This window comes from Tiliqua scincoides, chromosome 8 (assembly GCF_035046505.1).
Source record: "Tiliqua scincoides isolate rTilSci1 chromosome 8, rTilSci1.hap2, whole genome shotgun sequence".
Taxonomy (NCBI): Eukaryota; Metazoa; Chordata; class Lepidosauria; order Squamata; family Scincidae; genus Tiliqua; species Tiliqua scincoides.
In genome coordinates this window covers 13,118,677-13,140,022 of record NC_089828.1, presented here as the reverse complement: position 1 = coordinate 13,140,022, position 21,346 = coordinate 13,118,677, and positions in this window count along the sequence as shown.

The window sequence follows — 21,346 nt, the reverse complement described above, 5'->3', positions numbered from 1 at the left end:
TGCCAACATCTGTACAGTACAATACTGAGTGCACCACTGGAAAGTGCTTTCTGGCTCTTTTTCAGGGGTGGCTAGCAGCAAAATAGCCAGAGACCATAGAATTGGGCTGCAATTCAGCTTTGCAAATAAATCTACAAAAATCACTAGCCCACAAAAAGGTTTTACAAACCCTACTGAGGACAAGTGCCTACATAAGAGCCCTTCCAGGCCAAACCAAAGTGTCCATCTCATTCAATCTTCTGTTCCCCACGGTGGCCATCCTGGTCCACCTGGGAAGCCCCCAAGGATAGCACAACTAGTATGCATACTGTGTCTGAACATTGAAGTGGCATGTAGCCATGATGGCTAATAGCAGTTGATAGATGTCGTATTCACAAGTTTGTCTAATGTTCCACTCCAGGGCTAGAATGGCAGGAGTACACAGTAAGAGACTGAAAGAGGCTGCAGTCCGGCCAGAACCATGGACAGCTCACAATGGAGTTGATTATGTAGCCCAGCCTCATACAAGGCAAAGACAAGAATGTTGCTCCAGCAATAATCATCTACAAGCCACCTACAGAGCCACGTACAAGCTAAATTTCCAGTCCTTTAGGGCAGCAGTCTCCAAACTGGAGACCACTGTGGAACAAGAACAAGCAGCTCTTATTGTTCCACTGCTCTGCCACTTCATTTGTCACCCATCTGGACATAGGGATACTCTGGGCAGTAGTGTCTATAGCCTGGACATCGTGATGTAAAGCCTGCTAGCATGTGGTTCATAGATACGACTGCACAGAGCATCTCTATGCCTAGATGGGTGACAAAGGAAGTGATATAGCAGCAGAATGGTATGCACTGCTCACAGAAGGGAGGGATTTTGACCAACGCCAGATCCAGCCCACAGGCAAGGGTCTGGTGAGCCCTGCTTGAGGTGGTAGACGCTCCAAGCTCTTTCTCCTCAAAGGGAAACTGTTTGGGCTTAAAGAGTTTTGCCTCATTCTGAAGGCACCTTCTCCAGCTGAGGTGGAAGGTCTCTTGCTGCCCCGGTCTGGACTTGGCATTGCAGCATAGGGATATCCTCTGAGTAAGAGGAGAGAGACAGACACTAAGGATGGAGGCAATGTTATGTTCCCCAACAAAACGGTTACTCTGAAGCTCTCCTGGATGAGCCTTGAACCCAGACTTCTCCATCTGCTATGTTAGTGTTCTTCATCTGTGGGTCAGGACCCTAATGGGGTCAGGAAGCCTCATTGGGGGGTTTGGCAACCTCTCAAGGCCTGTGCAAGAGAGAGCTTGGATCCAATCCAATGGTTCTTGATATAATCCTGCACAGCTTCTTCTTGTTTTCTTGACCCACAGTTCCTAAGGCTAGCCCCCTCAGCCTGTTACCTCACAGGGTTGTTGTCAAGACACAAGAGGTGGGAGTAACGGGGTGGGTGAGGGTGGTGGTGGGGAGCAATGAGGTCGAGGGGTGGGCGGGACAGGTCCCTGGAGGGGGCAGGATTGGGGAGGTGTCCCCAGTCTCATACATTATTGAAGTCATGGCATAAAAAAAGGTTGAAGAACACTGTGCTATGTCATTGGACTTTCCTCTCTTAACAGGGAGCCCAGGACCATCATGGATCCTAATCTAAAGGCCATCACCACATTTTGGGTTAGTGAATTCTATAAACGTTTATGTTGTGTGAAGTGCTTGTCCATTCTAAATCTAATAATAATAATAATAATAATAATAATAATAAAGGTATTTATATACCGCCTTTCTAGGTCCTCAGATTTCTCCTCAGACTTTATTCAAGGCGGTTTACATAGGCAGGCTAATTTAAATCCCCATAGGGATTTTTACAATTGAAAGAAGGCTCTATCTTTCAAGAGCTACAACAATTCAGATGTTTCGTTCTGATCTGGCCTCCATCCTCCCACGCTCAGAGCAGATGGAATAACTCGGCTCAGCTTGTCAGCTGCTTCAAGGTCGCACGGTGCCGGTGGCCTCGAACTGGCGACCTTCGGATGTTATCTTCAGGCAAACGGAGGCTCAACCCTCTAGACCAGACCTCCTGCCCGTCAAAATCTATTGCCCATCAAGTTCATTGGTTGAGTTCATATTCCCATATTATTGAAGAGGATTTGTTTGAAAAGCCCTCACTATCCACATCAGCCATTTCACATGTGACAAATGACAAAACAACTTCTGGTCATATGTTCTGCCTCGTGACCTGGAGATAACCAGCTTATTGGCTACATACAAGCCTGCTGGAACATGTTCACTTTTGTGCTATATGTATTCCATTTTCTCAATGGCTAAAATGTTGCCATTTTTATTTTAAGTCTCTCCTCTCCATGGACTGTGATGGAGTATTGATAATATACAAGCAATTGCTTATTTTTATTTTAATGAAATTGGAGTTCCCATTGGTTTGATTCACATGAGAGGAATTCACAAATACCTTTCATTATTTGTGCAGAGTTTAGCTGCAACTAGGAGCAGCTTGCTATATTGCAACTCATTCTTTATTCTGAAAGGGTTTTAATGTATATTTTGCAATTGATATTTCTGAATTGATCATTTTTAGTTGTGCGCAGGGGAAAGGGTTTTTTTGTTTGTTTGTTTAAATGTCCTTTGGGGAAATTATTTTGATCTTCCATCACTGAATGTTCTCATTGAATTGACATCCCTAGAATCTCTTTCGTGGCATAAAGCTTTATTTAAAAAAAAAAAAAAAAAAAAGACTTTCTGTGTTGCAGATTTTCTGATCACATCCTTATAGTGCAAGCTGGAGGTTTCAGTTCTGCTGATTCAGTGATAGCTCTCTCTCTTCTGCAGGGAGAAATTACTTTTGTGTGAGAAGCAATACCCAACTTGTTTCAAACCTCAGCCTCTGGCAAATCTGTCATCGTAGGAGACAGTCCCTGTTCTTTTGACAGATTGGCCGGAGGCTGAAAGTTAATCTAATGTGTCAGAAAAGTATACATCAGTTAAAGAGGAAGAGCTGGGAAGAGGGGTGTACATACAGCTAAATCCCTCTTGGTCTTTTGCATCGTGACAGATCAGGGAGACGAACAGTCACTTACGCACAGTGAAAAGAGTGCCATGGGGAAAAGAAACTATTTAAAATTAAAACAAAAAAGGCAACATAAGGCTATATTGGCAAACAAGACTAAAGTCAGTTTGCAGAATCAATACGCTGGAAGCTGCAAACTGTTCTGAAAGTTATGTGACTATTGGAATTGCTACCTCCAGGGAGAAAGAGAGAGAGAGCTGTTGCTTATTTGCACAAGAAGAAGCACTTCTTCCAATATGTCCCTCCCCATAATATTATCACCTTTGAGATGACGAAGGACTATAGCTCAATTGTTGTGATTCTACTTTGCATGAGGGAGGCCCCAGTATCAATCCCTGGCACCATCAGCTAAGGCAGTGGTTTCCAAACTGTGGGCCGTAGCTCACTGGGGAGCCATGGAAACCAGCCAGGGGAGCCACAGAATCCTCACATAAAACCTGTCAGCCTATGCAACGTATAGGATTGTAGCCCTCATGGGGAGCCATGGCCAATGGCCCAGTAGGTCAAGGAAGCCATCAGTCAAAAAAGTTTGGGAACCACTTAGCTAAGGCTTTGAAAGTCCCCATAGCAACTGTTACCCTGCACATGCCCAATCTCGTCTGATCTTGGAAGCTAAGCAGGGTCAGGCCTGGTTAGCACTTGGATGGGAGACTGCTTGGGAATACCGGGTGCTGTAGGCTTATACCATAGTCTTTCAAGACTGAAGGTTGCCAACCATCTGAGGGACCATGAAGAGCCACCCCCTGTCAATGTAGACAATACTGAGCTAGCAGTACAATCCTAGGCATGGTTATTCAGAAGTAAGTCCATTGAGTTCAATGGGGCTTACTCCCAGGGTGTAATCATCTAGGATTTCAGCCTAGGAGGTGAACATTGTCGCCAGACTCAGAGAAACAGCCCTGTGTTTGAGAGCTCTGTCAAGGACTCTATATAACGATGTTAAATAATTCAGTTACCAGTACCCGTGTGGAACCAGATTAAACAGTCTGATGTTCAACAGATCACACACTACAGGCTACCTATTAATTTAGTTAACAGAAGCAGAATAATTTTTTCTTTTAAAGAATTAGTTATTAATAAAACTGCAAAGCAAATTTATGGCTTAATCAAGCAATTTTATTTTATAAGCTTAATCACAAGCCAGACTGTGACATAAGAGAAAATTTAAAATAGTTCTCCAGTTGTTAAAGAGGAGTTATACATTGGTTAAGGCATTCACAGTGAAATTCTGTAACATATCTCCGCGGAAGAAAGGCGCTGTGGCAAAAATTCTTGATTCCCCTCCCCTTCACCTGTTTTCACTAAATTTGGACACTTCCAACCCCCAAGATGCTTCTGTGATGTCTCATAATCCTAAAAGCTGCTCAGCCATCTTCTGGCAGAGCACTTCGTCATTTTGAATTCAGTGCCATTACAGAAGAGCCACATGGCATCCCACAAATATATTAGGTGGATTCCCTGTCCATCATGTCCAGAGTTCCCCAGATTCTGCCCATCCCTGCTGGCAAGTATTCACCAATTATGTAGCCAAGCCCACTTTATTAAGTGTTGGAATGCCCAGGTGGTGGTAATTCATAAGATGAGCCTATGACATCTTTTTCTTAAGGCTTTTTAAGTTCATGCATACAGCTGTGTTGAGGTCTGAACCCAGGAAATCACTCAGGTCCTGTGCACAGGAGGGAATGTAACAAACACTATGGTGAATAGTCTGTTTGTAGCAAGTAACAAGTAGCAGCTGTTCCTGATTGCTGACTCTGTGCAGCTGATTGTGGGTGTGCCTTGTGCATATAACAAGGCCGCAGACAAACACTCAATGTTGAGTGAGGGTGAGCGTGTAGGGTGGTGAGTGTGAGCTGGGGAAATAGGAATCAGGATGCCGTAATGTGTGTTGCTGTATGACTGACCAGTGTTGCTGTAAATATCCTTGTATATAATATATCTTGGTGATGGAACCTAACTCTCGTGTCAAGTGCTTCTTTGCCTTCTGAGAGATTGCCTTGGACATCAGCCTCGAGTTTCTGTTGTGCTGCCGTTTGTTTTTGCTCTGCTGGAGACTCCTACACTCCACACCCTAACCTCCCTCAACAAGCTGCTTGTTACTCCTGCCTGAAGTGCCACATCCCTGCTCACAAAGGCTCACCTACTCTTCATACAGCTTGGTTTTGACTCCCTTTTTCTAAGATATCCAGTTGGAAGCTGAGTGCACCACCTTCAATGGTTAAAGATCCCTTAACATGCACATTTGAGGGAACATACGGTATACAGGTCCCACAGCACATGTGGTCTCACACACACACATCCCTTCTAAATGACTGGTGTTTCGTACACCAGAGGTTTCTAATATGGAAAACACATTATCAATGCTCCCCACCTCCACCCCATGTCATTGGAGTTTTAAACCAATTGCTTTTTTAAATGCATTGCAGTGATCTGGAACAAAATCGCTGGTAAATTGCTCCAGAATGATGTCTCTGTGCATTTCTGAAAATGCATTTCTGTGAAAATGCACAAAAATCTGGTTGTCTGTTGTTCAAATTTTTAAGCACTACAGTTGTGATGGGCCAGCTCTGTCCCCTGAAATGGACCACTCAGGGCTGATTGACTTCGTTCTGGCCACTCTGTCTAGTTCTATTGATCCCCAGCAGATCCCTACCAACATTATTGCATCATTATTTATTTGGTGTCCTTTAAAGTTGCCACTTAATGCTTCACCAAGCACAAGTTAAAAGGAGAGTTTAATTAGAACAAGAGTCACCAATCTGTGCACCAACAGGACTTTGAAAAGAGAAGCAGGACTTTGAAGAAAAAAGAAGCAGGACTTGCTGGGAGGGGTGCATAAAATTGATTTGTTCCTAGAGACTTCTGACTTGCTCCAGTTGAAGTATATCACCGCTAATATTCATTAGTCAAAGAAAGAAAGGATGATTTGAATTTGGATAGAAGCAATCAAGAACCAGAAGGAATGCTTTTTGACATGAAATGACATTCACATTAAATGCACAGTCTTGCACGCTTGTTTATCCTATTAATACGTAGTACTATTTTACATTTGTATAGCACTTTTCACATGAACTATCTTGTAGTTCTCACAAAAATACCTGTAAGGTATGTATTACAGTATTATCCCCTAAAACTTAAATAACAGACATTTTAGAAATGGGAGAGAATTCCTCCCTTCCCATAATTTGTGATGGAACACACAGTTCCAGACCCCTCCAACTTGCCAGTGAACTGGATTTTATACAATAGAGACATATCTATTCAACATATTATGTACATTTGTGGAAAAAATATTTAAACTCGTACTTTGAAATGCATTATCACAACAGATGTTCTGGTAGGAAATATGTGAAAATTCTTGGAAAAAATATGTACTTAAATGCATTCTTTTTTGGTGAAGGAAAAAAAATCAACAATTTATAGCAAAAGAGAGCAGGTCAGAAACCAAAGGAAAATGAAAGATATAATGAGGAAACAGAAAGAAAGATCTGTCCACCCCTACAGGGGGTGGGTAACCAAGATCCTGACTGTGGGATGGAGAGGGATTTAATTCTTTCCCCCTAACATGGGCCTGCAGAGCCGGTTTTAGGAATTACAGGGCCCAACTGGAAAATTTTTTTCCAGGGTCCCAGATTCACAGCCAAGGTCTGTAGAATCTTAGAGACATAAATAAAATTTATTATAGATCTTGTTATCTCTATGGTAGAATGGAGAGCAATCAAAATGTGCACTTAAAATACTCATGAGTTAATGGACTAAATGGATCTAAACACTTTTTAATATAAAAATTGCAAACATGCAAGCCTACAAGTAAACAGACAAAAAGTGTAGGTTACCTTTGAAAAATAAATAGTAGTAGATTACCCTGGCATGGGGGTTCCTTAGGCACGGGGGCCAGTTGGGAACAATTGGTCTAATAGGCTTAAAGCCATTCATCTGGGCCTGATACAACTGGAGCATCCCAACAGCTGATATTTCTGCCCAATGGCTCACATTGCTGCCAGAACAATGGCCAATGAAAGCAAACACCCTAAGGAAGATGGGCAAACATTTGGCTCATAGATTTTTATTTACAACAAAAAATAATTAATATTTAATACAATTCAAAACTCTTAACACATACTCAGCTACCTGTATTTATCTGATGGCTCTTGTCTAACCATTCCCTGCCCTACACAACAATTCAAACTCCAGGCCTGGCCTGCCCCAACAGGTCAAAATCTGAAAAACTTGGTCTGATAAAGAAGGGAGAAGGGGGGGGGGGGAGATAGAAGACTCTCTCGCAAAGGTCTCACCACAACATTTTTCTATTCAAAGGAATTGTGGGGGGGGGGGAATCTAGCTTTTATCCTCCATGGGCTGATCTCTGCAGCATTATGAGAGGGCTTCCTATGAGAGGCTCTTTCATTACAGAGAAACAGACGCACCGCTGTCAAGAATCTGAAAATCCCATGGATTTGAAGCCAAAAGTTCCGCAGTGGGTGTGGGGTGAGCGACAGCAGGCAATATGGGAGGAGCATCAGAAATGAGACGTGGGAAGGATGTAACCTGAATGCATCCAAAAATACAGAAAAGAGGAGGCTGTGTTGCGACCTACGCTCTGTTTGTGCACCTGTTAAATTTTTTTTTCCAGGCTGAAAAGCTGCACGCATGAATCCCTCTGGGGGAGGCAGAAGGAAACATTAAGCATGATGCTTCTGTAATAAATGACACGACTCCCTCGCAAACCCAGATGTGTTCAGGGGCAGGCAATTTGTCCGGTATTAAGAGGCAGATAACAAGGTTAGTGGAAGAGCTTTCCCATACTCCCTTAACCCTCCAGGCTGCTAACATCCTTCCACTCTTCCAGGCTCTTCAAAAGGCAGAGGTTTATTTGCAGTGCTTATTCCCCAGGTCTCAAGATGTGCTGCAGCTCATTGGGTCAGACTCGCAGCCCTCTTTTTATATGCTGGGTCTTGGCTTCAGAGCGCATGAGGGGACAGAGTGGTTACAAGTATATTCCTTTATGTATTTGAGCCAAAAAGAGGCTGCTGTTTCAGCATCTTACATTATCTGAAATCTCAACACTGCTGCCTCTTTAAGCACTTTTTGTCTTATTTGTTGTTTCACTGATAGAACAGTTTGGGAAGAGAAGCAAAATACTGACACAGGTTGAGTACACCTTATCCAGAATTCCAAAATACTGAATATTCCAAATAAAAACCGGAACTTTTTTTAGCACCAACATGACTTTAAAAAAAAAATTGCTAATAAAATCACTAACTGTGTTTCAGGCACAAACATTGTTTCATGCACACATTAAAAACATTGTCTAAAATTACCTTTAGGCTATGTGTATACAGGATATATGAAACATAAAAGAATTTTGTGTTTAAACTTTGACCACATCCTCAGGATTTCTCTTTATGAATATGCGTATTCTTAAATACAGAGAAATCCAACGCACTTCTGGACCCAAACACATTGGATAAAGAATGCCCAACCTATATTACTAGTACAGCTGGGTAATAACAGCTCATCTAGCTTTGGCCCTTAGATTATGTGGATGGTGAGGCTTGTGTGTTAATTGTTAGAGTAAGGCTAGACTCAACAGAGCAATCGCAAGCCAAAAAAGCTGCTCTTCCACCCAGGCTGCTTGCAACTAATAAGGCACAAAAAAAAAGGACTTGAGGCAAAAGGCTTCAAAGTTAAAAGGAGGTTTACTCACATGTCCATGGAAGTTCATACATAAACTTAATCACATCAAGAATTCCTAACACTTAGACCACAAGCTCTAGACAGCTGCTCTTGTATACATATATGTGCAATTAAAATAACAACAGAGCATAAACTGAGAAGTCAGGATGGAAGAGAATATATACCCTAGTGGAAGAAGAACTGGCCAAGGGCACACCCTTACAACAATCACTAAAAAGAAACAGGTGCATTATTATTAGATGCTGCCTTCTGCAGGTAGATGCAATTCAGTGTTGCTATTACCCAACATTAGTACATGCAAAAACCAGCTGCATGGGAAACTAATTTGGACAGACTAGGTATAGGAAGGGGGACTAACTTTTTGCCCCCCATTGGGGATCCCTCCCAATGCTGCTACTTTCAAGAATACTTAGCATTTGTATAGCTGTTTCCACTGTGTTTTGCACTAATTATCTTGATTTTGTCCATACAACAAGCCACTATGCTACAAGAGCTCTGGGGTTGCTATACCAACAAGGAGGAAGAGTTCTCATTGGCACTAATTTCCTTGTAAAATAGAACCCACAGGGAGGCAATCAATGCATGATTTTTACACACAGACATCCATACATTACATCCAATGCATATACAGCGCAAGGAATCTATACCTTTACCCTGTTAAGGAGCCCAGTTCGCATAGTGACTTTTAAAATGAGTGCATGTTCAACCTCACTAAAACAGACATGTATGTTCAAGAAACCTCAATGTGTATTTAGTGTAAAGCGAGAATAGCAGAACAGCAAAACTTATGGTCCAGTTCTATCCCCTACTGCTGCAGTGTCCACTGCATTTGAGCAGCGGCAGGAGAATAAGCTAGACAGAAGAGGTAAGAAAAGATTTACTTACTTCTCCAGTCACCACTTGGTTCCCCAAGGAACTTCTTAGATCTACGCCTGCTCATTTGCTTGCATATATCTGAAGAGTCGCAGGGGTATGCCAGGCCTCGGACTGGAATATAAGATTCAGGATCTACCAGTACCTTTAAGATTGGTCCTCCATCCTGCCCCATATCTGTTCCCCATCCTGGCCCTATCCCCACCCTGATCAACAAAACTGCACCAGTGACCAGTCTGCCCGGCTCTGCTAGCGGCATGAGGCCTTCAGCGCCTTTTTTTGGTTGCAGGGCTCCACAGACTGGCAGAGGTTGCCACGACAGCATACCCCACCATACACCAGCAGACCTCAGGGACCACCAGTGTACTGCATGGATAGGATTTAGTTAATGCATGCACAACAGACAGTAGCAGCTCAAAATGCTACTTCCAAGTCCCTGAAATGTCATTGTAGACACTGTGAAATGACATATTCAAAATAGGCTTGGCATTCAACTGACAACAGACTACAGTAAGAAAGTTTCACTAGTTTGGTTAGCAGGTAGGAAAGGAACACAAAAGTATCCCAAACCCAGACACAGTTTGCATGGATAGAAAAGGAAAAATGACAACAGAGGTCAAGGAGGAGATTGACTGATGTTGTAAAGTGGAACTGTGAAGAAGAAAAGGGTGAAACTCTTGGAGGCAGCAAAATTGGCTGGAAATATAAGAGGCTGGAAAGCATTCATTCAGCAAGAGTGTCATCAGTGGACAGATAGATGGCAATGAAAAGAAAAACTACTTTGAGCATCCCTTTCCTTTCAAAGCAGGGCTTTCAAGGAACAGTTTCACCTTAGTCTTTTGAGGTTGAAGGCTGCCATCCATTTTTTTTTCTCAAACTCTCTTATGCAGGAAATTAATGTTGCTCAGAAGACTTCTTCCTGCTCCTTGTCAAGACCAGAGGAAAAAGACCCGAGAAACCATGCAAGGCGCAGATACAAAATCTGGAAAGCATGCTATAAACCACAGTTTATTTTCTACAGGCATTTAGTAGGGCTGCTTTCTTCGCAGTTGTTCCATTGAACCTATTGAGGTACTTGTGACCAAACCTTTTAGGAATCACTTCAGACGGTGGCATTTTGGATTGCTCCGTTTTGGCAACCGATGGCTTTATGGCAGATATCTAAAGGATCTCAGATTTAGCCACTCCTAAATCATTTGTTCCCAAGTAGCCTCCTTAGATCCAGTGGAACAACTGTGAAGAAAGGAGCCTACTAGACACCTGCAGGAAACAAACTGCAGTTTATCACACTCTTCCAAGTGTTGTATTAATCCTGTACATGGTTTCTGGGATCACTTTCCTCTGTTCTGTTGACCCTGGGCAGCTCCTGGCTGTTTATTAAAACAATACGATCATAAATCTATCTGCAGGGTTTAAGGAAATTTAAACCTGGCAATAATTTGGCTAAAAGCTATTGGAGCATCCAGCCAGCTGTCAGAATTACAAGAGAAACCATATTAAACAAAAACAAGCTATAGCTGCTCAACAGAGCTCTATACATTGACAGTACCTGCTATGTACATGGATAAGTAGCAATTGGTCAGCCTAATTTCTTGGCCATATTGAAGACATATGGGCAAAGTATAACTGAGGACAGCTGACAGTCAGTCAATGCTACGCATTGTCCTTCAAGCCTTTGGGTGTAGTTGTCCTAATAGAAAGGGAGGGGAAATCTATAAATATATGGAGGAACAAGTATATCAAATATGGGAGGCTTTTTATAGGGGAGGCAAAATATGTAGGATTAAAAAAGGGTATTACAAAGATATCTAAAGGCAGGCCAGGTTCAAGGCCTCTTGGTCCCTGAAGACGGGGACCAAAATACTGCCCACATTTTACAAGGTGATGCACCAGGCTCTGCTCCTTCTAGTGGGAACAAGTGGCAGGGATAGAGGTGAGCAATCTGTTGCCTAAGATGACTGCTTCAGTTGACCTCATGGATGGGCCAGCACTCAGTATATAGAGAGAAGTGTGTGGTAGAGGAGGTTTGCCCCCAAATATCTGAGGATGTTGCCTGAGGATGTTGCCACTGCAACAGAAGGCATCTATCTCCGGACCAGATCAGACAGAAAGCTCTTCAACCTCTCCAGACTGAGAGCAAAGTCCAGCTGAAATGTCTGTGTGACTTCCTCTTTGCCGACGATGCAGCTGTCACTACCTACTCTGCCAAAGATCTCCAGCAGCTCATGGATCATTTTAGCAAGGCCTGCCAAGATTTTGGACTGACAATCAGCCTGAAGAAAACACAGGTCATGGTTCAGGATGTGGACTCACCTCCCTGCATTACAATCTCTGCGCATGAACTGGAGGTTGTCCATGACTTTGTGTACCTTGGCTCAACGATCTCCGACACTCTTTCTCTCGATACCGAGCTAAACAAATACATCGGTAAAGCGGCTACCACGTTTTCCAGACTCACAAAGAGAGTCTGGTCCAACAAGAAGCTGACGGAACATACGAGATTGTACCAAGATCCAGGTCTACAGAGCTTGCATCTTGAGTACATTTCTGTACTGCAGCGAGTCATGAACTCTTCACTCACAACAGGAGAGAAAACTGAATGCTTTCCACATGCGCTGCCTACGACGCATTCTCGGCATCACCTGGCAGGACAAAGTTCCAAACACCACAGTCCTGGAACGTGCTGGAATCCCTAGCATGTATGCACTGCTGAAACAGAGACGCCTGCGTTGGCTCGGTCATGTCGTGAGAATGGATGATGGCCGGATCCCAAAGGATCTCCTTTATGGAGAACTTGTGCAAGGAAAGCGCCCTACAGGTAGACCACAGCTGCGATACAAGGGAGGATCTGCAAGAGGGATCTGAAGGCCTTAGGAGTGGACCTCAACAAGTGAGAAACCCTGGCCCCTGAGCGGCCCGCTTGGAGGCAGGCTGTGCAGCATGGCCTTTCCCGGTTTGAAGAGACACTTGGCCAACAGTCTGAGGCTAAGAGGCAAAGAAGGAAGGCCCATAGCCAGGGAGAAAGACCAGGGACAGACTGCACTTGCTCCCAGTGTGGAAGGGATTGTCACTCCCGAATTGGCCTTTTCAGTCACACTAGACGCTGTTCCAGAACCACCTTTCAGAGCGCGATACCATAGTCTTTCGAGACTGAAGGTTGCCAACGATGCCATGTTGTATTAATTTGTAATGGAGAAAGAAAAAGCCAAGCAGTGATGTTTGAGGGAGAATTCTACAAGGCCCTAGAAAGGACTTCCCACACTGACATTTGGTGTTTTAAGAATCTGGGAAATGGTTTTAATGATTAAACTGACACACAGTATTTTGGAAGGAGTTTTCAACAGAACGGCTTGAATACATTTTTAGAAAAATTGTTTTATACATATATTTTTGGAATGGCAAGACATAAGGAGAAATTCTCCTTTTCACACAGTGCAGTAAACAAAAATAATCCATCAAGCCAATGTTCTTTTTTTAATTAGAAAACAAAAGTATGCCTTTTTGTCTTCCCTTTTTGAAAAAAGATTAATGATCATGAAAGAACTATACAGGCACTTTTAATTGCAGGCTTTTAAATTGAATTGTTTGGACAAATTTGTTATATTTTATCACTTCTATGTAACCTGCATTGAAGATCTTTCTGGATGTGTGAGCTGGGTAGAAACTAAACAAACAAATCCAAGTAGAGGAGATAATTTATTTAAAATATTTATACCCCTGCCTTTTCCCCACTCAAACAGTGACACACAATGATAGTTAAAAAAAAGAAATTAAAACAAAACAAGCTAACCAATTAATACAAAAAAAAAAAAAAAGAACGTCAGACCAGACAGAAGAAGTAACAGAAAATGTACCCAAAATAAAACTGGGTCAACCCAATTCACAGAAGGCAGAAAGCAAAGGTTTTCATATGCTGCCAAGACACATACAAAGAGGGAATCAGCCTCATCGCATAAGGGAGGGAATTCCACATATGGTGTTCCACCACCTGTCCCACCTGCCATCAACCAAGCCCTAGATAATAGTGGCACTCAAAAGGGGGCTGCTTTATACAGGTACGGTCATCCTGTAAGTACTCTGGCCCTAACTCACATATCATCAGCACCTCAAATTGCACTCACAAACACATCAGCAGCTGGTTAAACTGGTACAACAGCAGCACAATCAAGCCAAACCATCTGTCCCTAGTCACCAAAGTGCGGCTGCATTCTGCTCCAGCTTACATTTTTAAGTGGTCTTCGAGGGCAGCCCCACACAGAACCAGGAGCAACACACCACAGATCTGAGGCTACAACTTCCCAAACACACCAGCCCTACTACCTCCACCTCATCTATTTTCAGAGACCTGAGAATAGTTTATTCATATTCCTTTTCTGCACTTCTCATAATCCAGTCTGCCATATACCATTTTTCCTGTCACATATTTTTTAGTCCTGTATTTTAAAAGGTTCTCATATATTTTTTCCCCCTCTTGATTCCTCTCACAAATCAAGCTTTCCAAAAGTTATTGGCACTTGTTGGCTACGATGCAGAGTTTGGGAGGATTATGGTGTGAAGTTTGAAGATGAATAGATTTGCTGCCTGCTTCCCTTTAATTTATTGCACATAAAGCAGCAGTCATCTTTTCCCTCTCACACAATACCAGAACCAGGAGACATACACTAAAATTGAGTGTTGGGAGAGTTAGGACAGGCAAAAGAAAATATTTCTTTACCTAGCATGTCTGTGGAACTCCTTGCCACAGGAAGTGGTGATGGCATCTTGCCTAGATGCCTTTAAGAGGGGAGTAGACAAATTGCTGGAGGAAAAGTCCATCACAGGTTACAAGTCATGATAGTGTAAGTGCAAGCTCCTGATTTTAGAAGTAGGCTACCTCAGAATGGCAACCTCAGATGCAGGGGGAGGGCACCAAGACACAGGTTGTGCCTTGTTGTCTTGTGTGCTCCCTGAAGCATTTGATGGGCCACTATGACATACAGGAAGCTGGTTTACATGGAACCTTTGGCCTGATCCAGTGGGGCTCTTCTTATGTTCTTATGACAGGTGGCCGGGGAGGGGGGGTGTCTCTGGATTGAGACCTTGGTGAAGGATGGGGTACTAGAAGAATTAAGCAGCACACAAGATGCTACCCAGAAGAGCAGTTTTGCATATGCAAATTCCTCTTACTCTTTCCTTATCTAAAAGCCACAGCTGGGGACAGTGAGACAAGGGGAGAGAATGTGGAGAATACATCAGCAAAAAGAAGAGACCGTGATTGTGATGGTGACAGCCAATAGTTACACATATATCAAGCTCACTGCAGCCTATGAAAATAGAAGCAGGACTCCATCTACCTTTGAAGACAAGGACATGAGTCTTTCTGATGCCATTTGAAAGACAGTTGCAGCACTTGAGAGTCTGGCAAGAATTACTGCCACACATGCACACACAGACATAAAGAGACAGCTTCCTGCTGGAGAGCATTAAACACTATAAACCCCTCAACATGTACACTTGGTTTTTCCAATAAAAATGACAGTTTTCTGTGTCTAACCTATATTTTGATCTGGTTAACATGTCATAAGGAGGGTAAACCAAACACAGCCAAATATATTTCCGCTAAGGCTTCAAGGGATGAACTTAGAAAAGAGGCCAAAGTGTTTGAAACCTCATGACTTCAGCCCTTTAGCCTCTGCAACACCTTTTTCTGCACACCAACATTTCCAAAGACATTCTCCCATTCATTCCCCCTCCAACACTCTCAAGAGATATCATAGTTTCCAGCACATTGGGAGAAAGGTCAGGTACAGTGAGCACCTATTGGCTAGCGCCTGTGATATTAACAACATTTTCCTCTACTCATTCTGAATGCACCCACTCCCTAACAGTTTTGCAACTGTTTGCAAACTGCTCCCTAACTGTTTGCAAACAGAACTGGGCCATGAGCCAGAGATCAACAGGCTCTAATGCTGACCCTATCCACACACATTAGAAGCCCCACCAGGCCAACTCCTGAATTGTCAATGGTAGCACACATTGCATCACCAGGATGGATGGATGAGTGCCAGAGGAGGCCCTGTGCCAGGCTTTGTCCTGGACTCTAGCAAACGGGAGCCAGGGACTGCAAGGGACAAGCATCTAAAGAAAAATCACCAAAGATTTTAAAAGGTTAGGCTAGTTCATTTGGGAGGTAGCTGTAGTGACACAATTTGCACATATCTTGCCCGCTTTCTCCATACTTTCTTGCCGTCAGGACCCAAAATGAGAAAACACAGTTAAAAGGAGAGGGGAGGAAGCACCAAATGGGATGAAATTCCCTGAGAAAGTTTACTTCTCTGTTGAGAAGTAAGTTGAGAACTGTTGAGTTTTCCTTGAAGATTCCCACATGCTTTTCCTTGGGGAAAATCCACTTCAAATTTCCCTTTCTTGACATGCTGGTGCCAACCCTAAATACCTTGATGCTCTTGGGGCAGAAGGAAGTCCCCCAACTCCAGCTTATGCATCTCTTTTTGCGATTGCAGAATCCTTCTGGCAGACCTGTGCAAATGAAGCCACCTGCATCCACCAAGCAGCTTTGCGCTCGGAAGCAGCCCTGGTTGTTTAAAGACGATTGGGAAAGGCAGCACACAAGCACGAACCAAATCAAAGTGCAGCTGCTCTTTTCACTGTTTAAAATCATTATATATTAGCAACAAATCTGGTTGTTGGCCAGGGCTCAAGGATGGCGCGTTGCCAGCAAATAAAGTTCCGCGGAGCCTTCCATCTGTCACTAAAATTAGCCACGGCTCCAGCTTTCTGCATCGCCACCTCGGTGTCATAATTGTCTAGGCTCCGCACAACATCTACACGGCTCGCTATAATGAAACTGTGCAGCTACCACCTGCAAGTGTGCAACCTAAGTAAATGCCTTAAATCCCCAATTCCCAAGGGGAGAAGTGGAAGGTGAGGGTTCACCAGGTAAGGAGGCTGATCGGAGGTGTAACAAAGAGTGGACAGACTGCTGTCGCAACATATTATGCAAATGAACTGCCTGAACAGCAGCTTCTAGATAAGGGATAACTAACATCTGTATCCTTGATGGTGGCTACATTCTCCAGATACTGGTACAGGAGCCAAAGCAATTCAATGCCTTTGCCCATGGGCAGATTCTATAATAAAGTCTGCATCACTCCTGCCCTTCCCCAAATATTGTGTTTTTATTTATATTCCACTTTTCTTTACCCAATGGAGCAAAAGGTAGCATGCATGAGGTTCCGAAGCAGATGGTCACCCATCCAAACATTGTCCAAACTTAGACCTGCTCTTTCAGCAAGGTGCTTGTTGCGTCTACCCTTAGACCGCATCCTGCTATCTAAGATGCTACCATTTCTGTAAGAGTCAAAGCAGAAGAATTTCAGCCCTGACCTTGCAACACCATTTTTGCAAAGTTCTTTTCCTAGAGAGGCCTCCCCTACACAGATAGCAAAATGAGACGGCATTGCCCTGAGATCTTACACAGAAATGGATAGTATTGCATCAGACAGCAGGGGTGTTCCAGCTGACAGCCCTTGCCACAGGCTGGGGGTTCTTTCGGGGATCAGAGGAAGGAATATGCTCAGCTCAAAGTCAAGATGTAAAAGCACTTAACTTCTCCTACATCCAAGACAAAGCATAGCAAAACTTACGAAGTACCAGCAGGTGGGCTTGCAGAGCAACACTGCGGCGTGCTGGTGTTGAAAGTCAAGTCTCCAGACTGAGCCAATATTGCAAGGTTATATAGGCTAGGTGCCTTGTTGGCATCCTTCAGTCTCGGAAGACTATGGTATCGCGCTCTGAATGGTAGTTCTGGAACAGAGTGTCCTCTCCAGTGCGCAAAGCCTGGGTAAAGTAGGTATGGAGGATAGGCTGTTACCCATGCAGCAAATCCCCCCCTCTCCATATCACTGAAATGGTCCAATGGAAAGGCAGAGGCCAATACGGTTGGTTCCAGCGGCATCGCAGGAGTTGCCAGAACGTGACTGTGTTCAGCCATGAACTGCCTCAGGGACTCTGGCTCCGGATTTTGCCTCGAGGTTGACTCCTGAAGCCTTTTCCAAGGCACAAGGCACAAGCCACAAGGCAACTCATCTGAGAGAAGGCTAGGTGCTCACATTGGTTAATCAGAGAAAATTGGCAAAAATGTACTAGCTGAGAGCAAATGACATATGCATTGTTGTGAATATGGCTATTGCCTGGGTCATAAGGCAGCATCTTACCAAGACATGTGCAAAGGACAGTGGCGCATCTCATATCAGCAAACAATACTCCCATCATTTGGGTGCTGCCAAGTAATACACATGAAAAATAAACCTAGCCTGAGGTTTTGAAGTAGACACTTCTTATTGCCCCATTCTCAAAACAAGGGTCAAAGGGCAAGGCACTTTCCAAGTTCTTGTTGCTTCACATGGGAACAGCTCAGTGAGATGCAGGCAGCTCCCAGGAACCGGGGGACACACAAAAGGTGATAAGCAGGCACACAAGATGGAAGAGCATTGCTAGGCCTTGCACCAGCCGTTATGGGGGGGGGGGATCATATTTTTGAATGATCCTGTCAATTGGTCTGGAAGGAAAAGAGTAGCGGGGCAACAGGTTAGCAGCACATGCTGGTTGCCTGCCACTGAGCAGGAACTGAATAGGAATCATTGCTGTTTCCTCATCCCGCACCATTACCCCTTAGGCTCTTGTGGTACATCCAGTGTTGCACACTGAGGTTTGGTGTGGGCCCCAGCTCTTGACAAGTTAGAGACCATGGGTATAGACCACCCTGAATTAGCTCCTTATGTTCCCAATGAACTATTTACAGGTGCTTCCTGCAAATCACCTCCTCCATGTTTTATGCTTTCTTTGCATGCTCAGAAACCCTCTTGTCTTCATCGTTGTTCTATAGTTGAATTAAAAATGTATGCCAGGATTACATCCTGGAGCTGTGCTTTTTGCTGTTGGTGGCAAAGAATCAGTATTCCTTAAAAAAAAAAAAGTCCAATTTCATTTTATTTTTTAATAAAAGAAAACTGAAACAGCAATGACAGCGATAAAAAGGATGAGGGCAACATTCCAGTTTTCTTTGGGTTGATGATATCGTGCTTCTACTTTTCCCTCCAAGGGCTTTGCACCTGTGAGAAGAATTCAGCCCAGAGGAGGTGGTTTGTTTAGGCTCCTAAGAAAAGTTTGGTAAGACCAGGATGGAAATAGAAATTCAGCTCTTCCTCTGCAATTTTTTAGTCTTCTCTGAACTGCTAAGGTGCTGGCACAAACCGATAGCAGTGATCTAATTTGCATGGAAATGGGCTCGCGACTCCAGCAGATGACAATAATTTTGGAGCACAGATTCCTGCAGAAAATGGAGTCCCTTTTTACTCACCAGCAGGGAAGAAATAATCAGCCCTTCCACCATTCTAAAACACATGACCAATATAGCCACTAAGTAAATCTGGATGGTATATCTTTGGGGGGGGGGACACGACATTTGTAATAGAAATGGGTCTTATTTCGTTTCATGGATGACCTCAGTGGGGCTGCAACTTTAGAAAAAAAGGATTTGCACTGTAAAAGCATGACAGCCTATACACCTTCCGTAAATCACATCACAATATATTTTGGGGGGAAATGCAGGATGCACTTAACCTCCAAAATTGAGCCATCAGACCCCTGAGCTTTGATGGGGCACAGAAACAAGAGAAGGAATACTGGTCTTGCTTTTTTTTTTTTTTTTTTTTTTGCCCATTGTACCCCCCTGATAAACTCCTTGTTGGCATCCTTCAGTCTCGGAAGACTATGGTATCGCGCTCTGAATGGTAGTTCTGGAACAGAGTGTCCTCTCCAGTGCGCGAAGCCTGGGTAAAGTAGGTACGGAGGATAGGCTGTTACCCATGCAGCAAATCCCCCCCTCTCCATGTCGCTGAAATGGACCAATGGAAAGGCAGAAGCCAATACAGTTGGTTCCAGCGGCGTTGCATGAGTTGCCAGAACATGACTGTGTTCAGCCATGAACTGCCTCAGGGACTCCGGCTCCGGATTTTGCCTCGAGGTTGACTCCTGAAGCCTTTTCCATAACTGGATGTAGCCACAAGGCAGTGGAGGTTTGGGATCAGAGCTTTCCTTCTCTCAGATGAGCTGCCTTCCCAGGCTGACGAGTCCCATCTACCCGGTGGCTGTTTAGTCGCCTCTTACGACAAGTACAGCCAAACTGTGGGCCTATTCTTATCCCCCAGACCCTGATAAACACCATGTGCATAACTGTATTTATTTATTTTAGGCATTTAAAACCTGCCTTTCCACTCCACTTAGGAGCCCTCAAGGCAACCAGTTGGCAATCTTCAGTAAACAATGCTGAAGCATTAATAAAAATAATTAAAACCATAAAAACAGTAAAACACAGTTGGATCAGTTAAAAAGATGTTTCATAAGGAGCGCCAGCCCTGCCGATGTCTACATTTAAAAGCTTCCCTAAATAGAAAGGTCTTGAGACCGCACCGAAAGGACTCCAAAGAGGGAGTTGTTCTCAATTCCAGGGGGAGGGAATTTCATAGGCGGGGCGCCACCACTGAGAAGGCCCTATTTCTTGCCACCACCACCCTCACCTCTACTGGTGGCAGCACAGTTAGAAGGGCCCCTTCTGAAGATCTGAGAGGATGGATAGGATTATATGGAAGGAGGAGGTCCTTCAAATACCCTGGACCCAAGCCGTAACGGGCTTTAAAAGTCAAAACTAGCATTTTGAATTGAGCCCAGAAACAAACCGGCAGCCAATGTGGTAGCTGAAGCAGTCTTGCAGTAGTTGCAATGCAGTCACCAACTGCATTGAAAGGCTTCTCTAGATTCCACAAACCTCCTCAGGGGTTCCTAGTCAGCCTCAGCGAGAGCTCACCCAGCTCCAGAGTCGGCCCAAGAACTCCCTGCACCCAAGGCAGCACTCTCCTTAACAAGTGCTGTTTCTAGCATACCTGCCACCTCCCTCCTCAATCAGGATTCAGAAAGGAAGAGTACGTGTGGAGGAAATGGGCTGGAGCTCCACCATTCTCCTCCATACTTCTGCTCCCCTTCCCTCTTGCTTTCTGAGGAAGAAAAAGAGATTCTCAGGCAGCAAGTCCCACCACCAAATCTGCTACCTGAAGCAAACATCTCAACTGGCCACATGAATGGGCCAGCACTGTCCAGCCCCTACTCCACCTTGTTCTCTTCTGGAACCAACTCTCCAGACACCCACACACAGCTCCTTTAGCCCTGGCTCCCCACAAAGCAAAAAACCACTCCTGGATTTTTCCAGTATCACTGAAATTAATTCGCAAAGAACTGCCACTGAGAACTTCTCAGTAAACCAGAGGTAAAAATATTAGTACAAACAGATTTTAATGCACTACTGCACTCTAGAGCTCTAGGAAAAGAGAAAATAAGAGCTTGCAATTCATCTTTCGTATATCATTCATTTTCTTTCCGTGAAAATGCTTTAAGCTCCTTGTTATTCCTCATTGCCCTCTAAAATCAAACAACCCCAGTCTGCTTTCACTCTCTCTGCTGGGAGGAATCTTTCGATGGATCATTTTCATTGCCAGTGTCTGAAACTTTTCCAGTTACAGTTATGATGTATATAAAACAAATATATATGGGAGGATGACAAAGGCCAGAACTGAACACACACCATTGCTAGACACACTCACGCACAACAGCTAGGCACACATGTTATTTGTCTCTCAGTTTATCAGGTCGCTGGAAAAAAAAAATGTGGCCTTCTACCTACA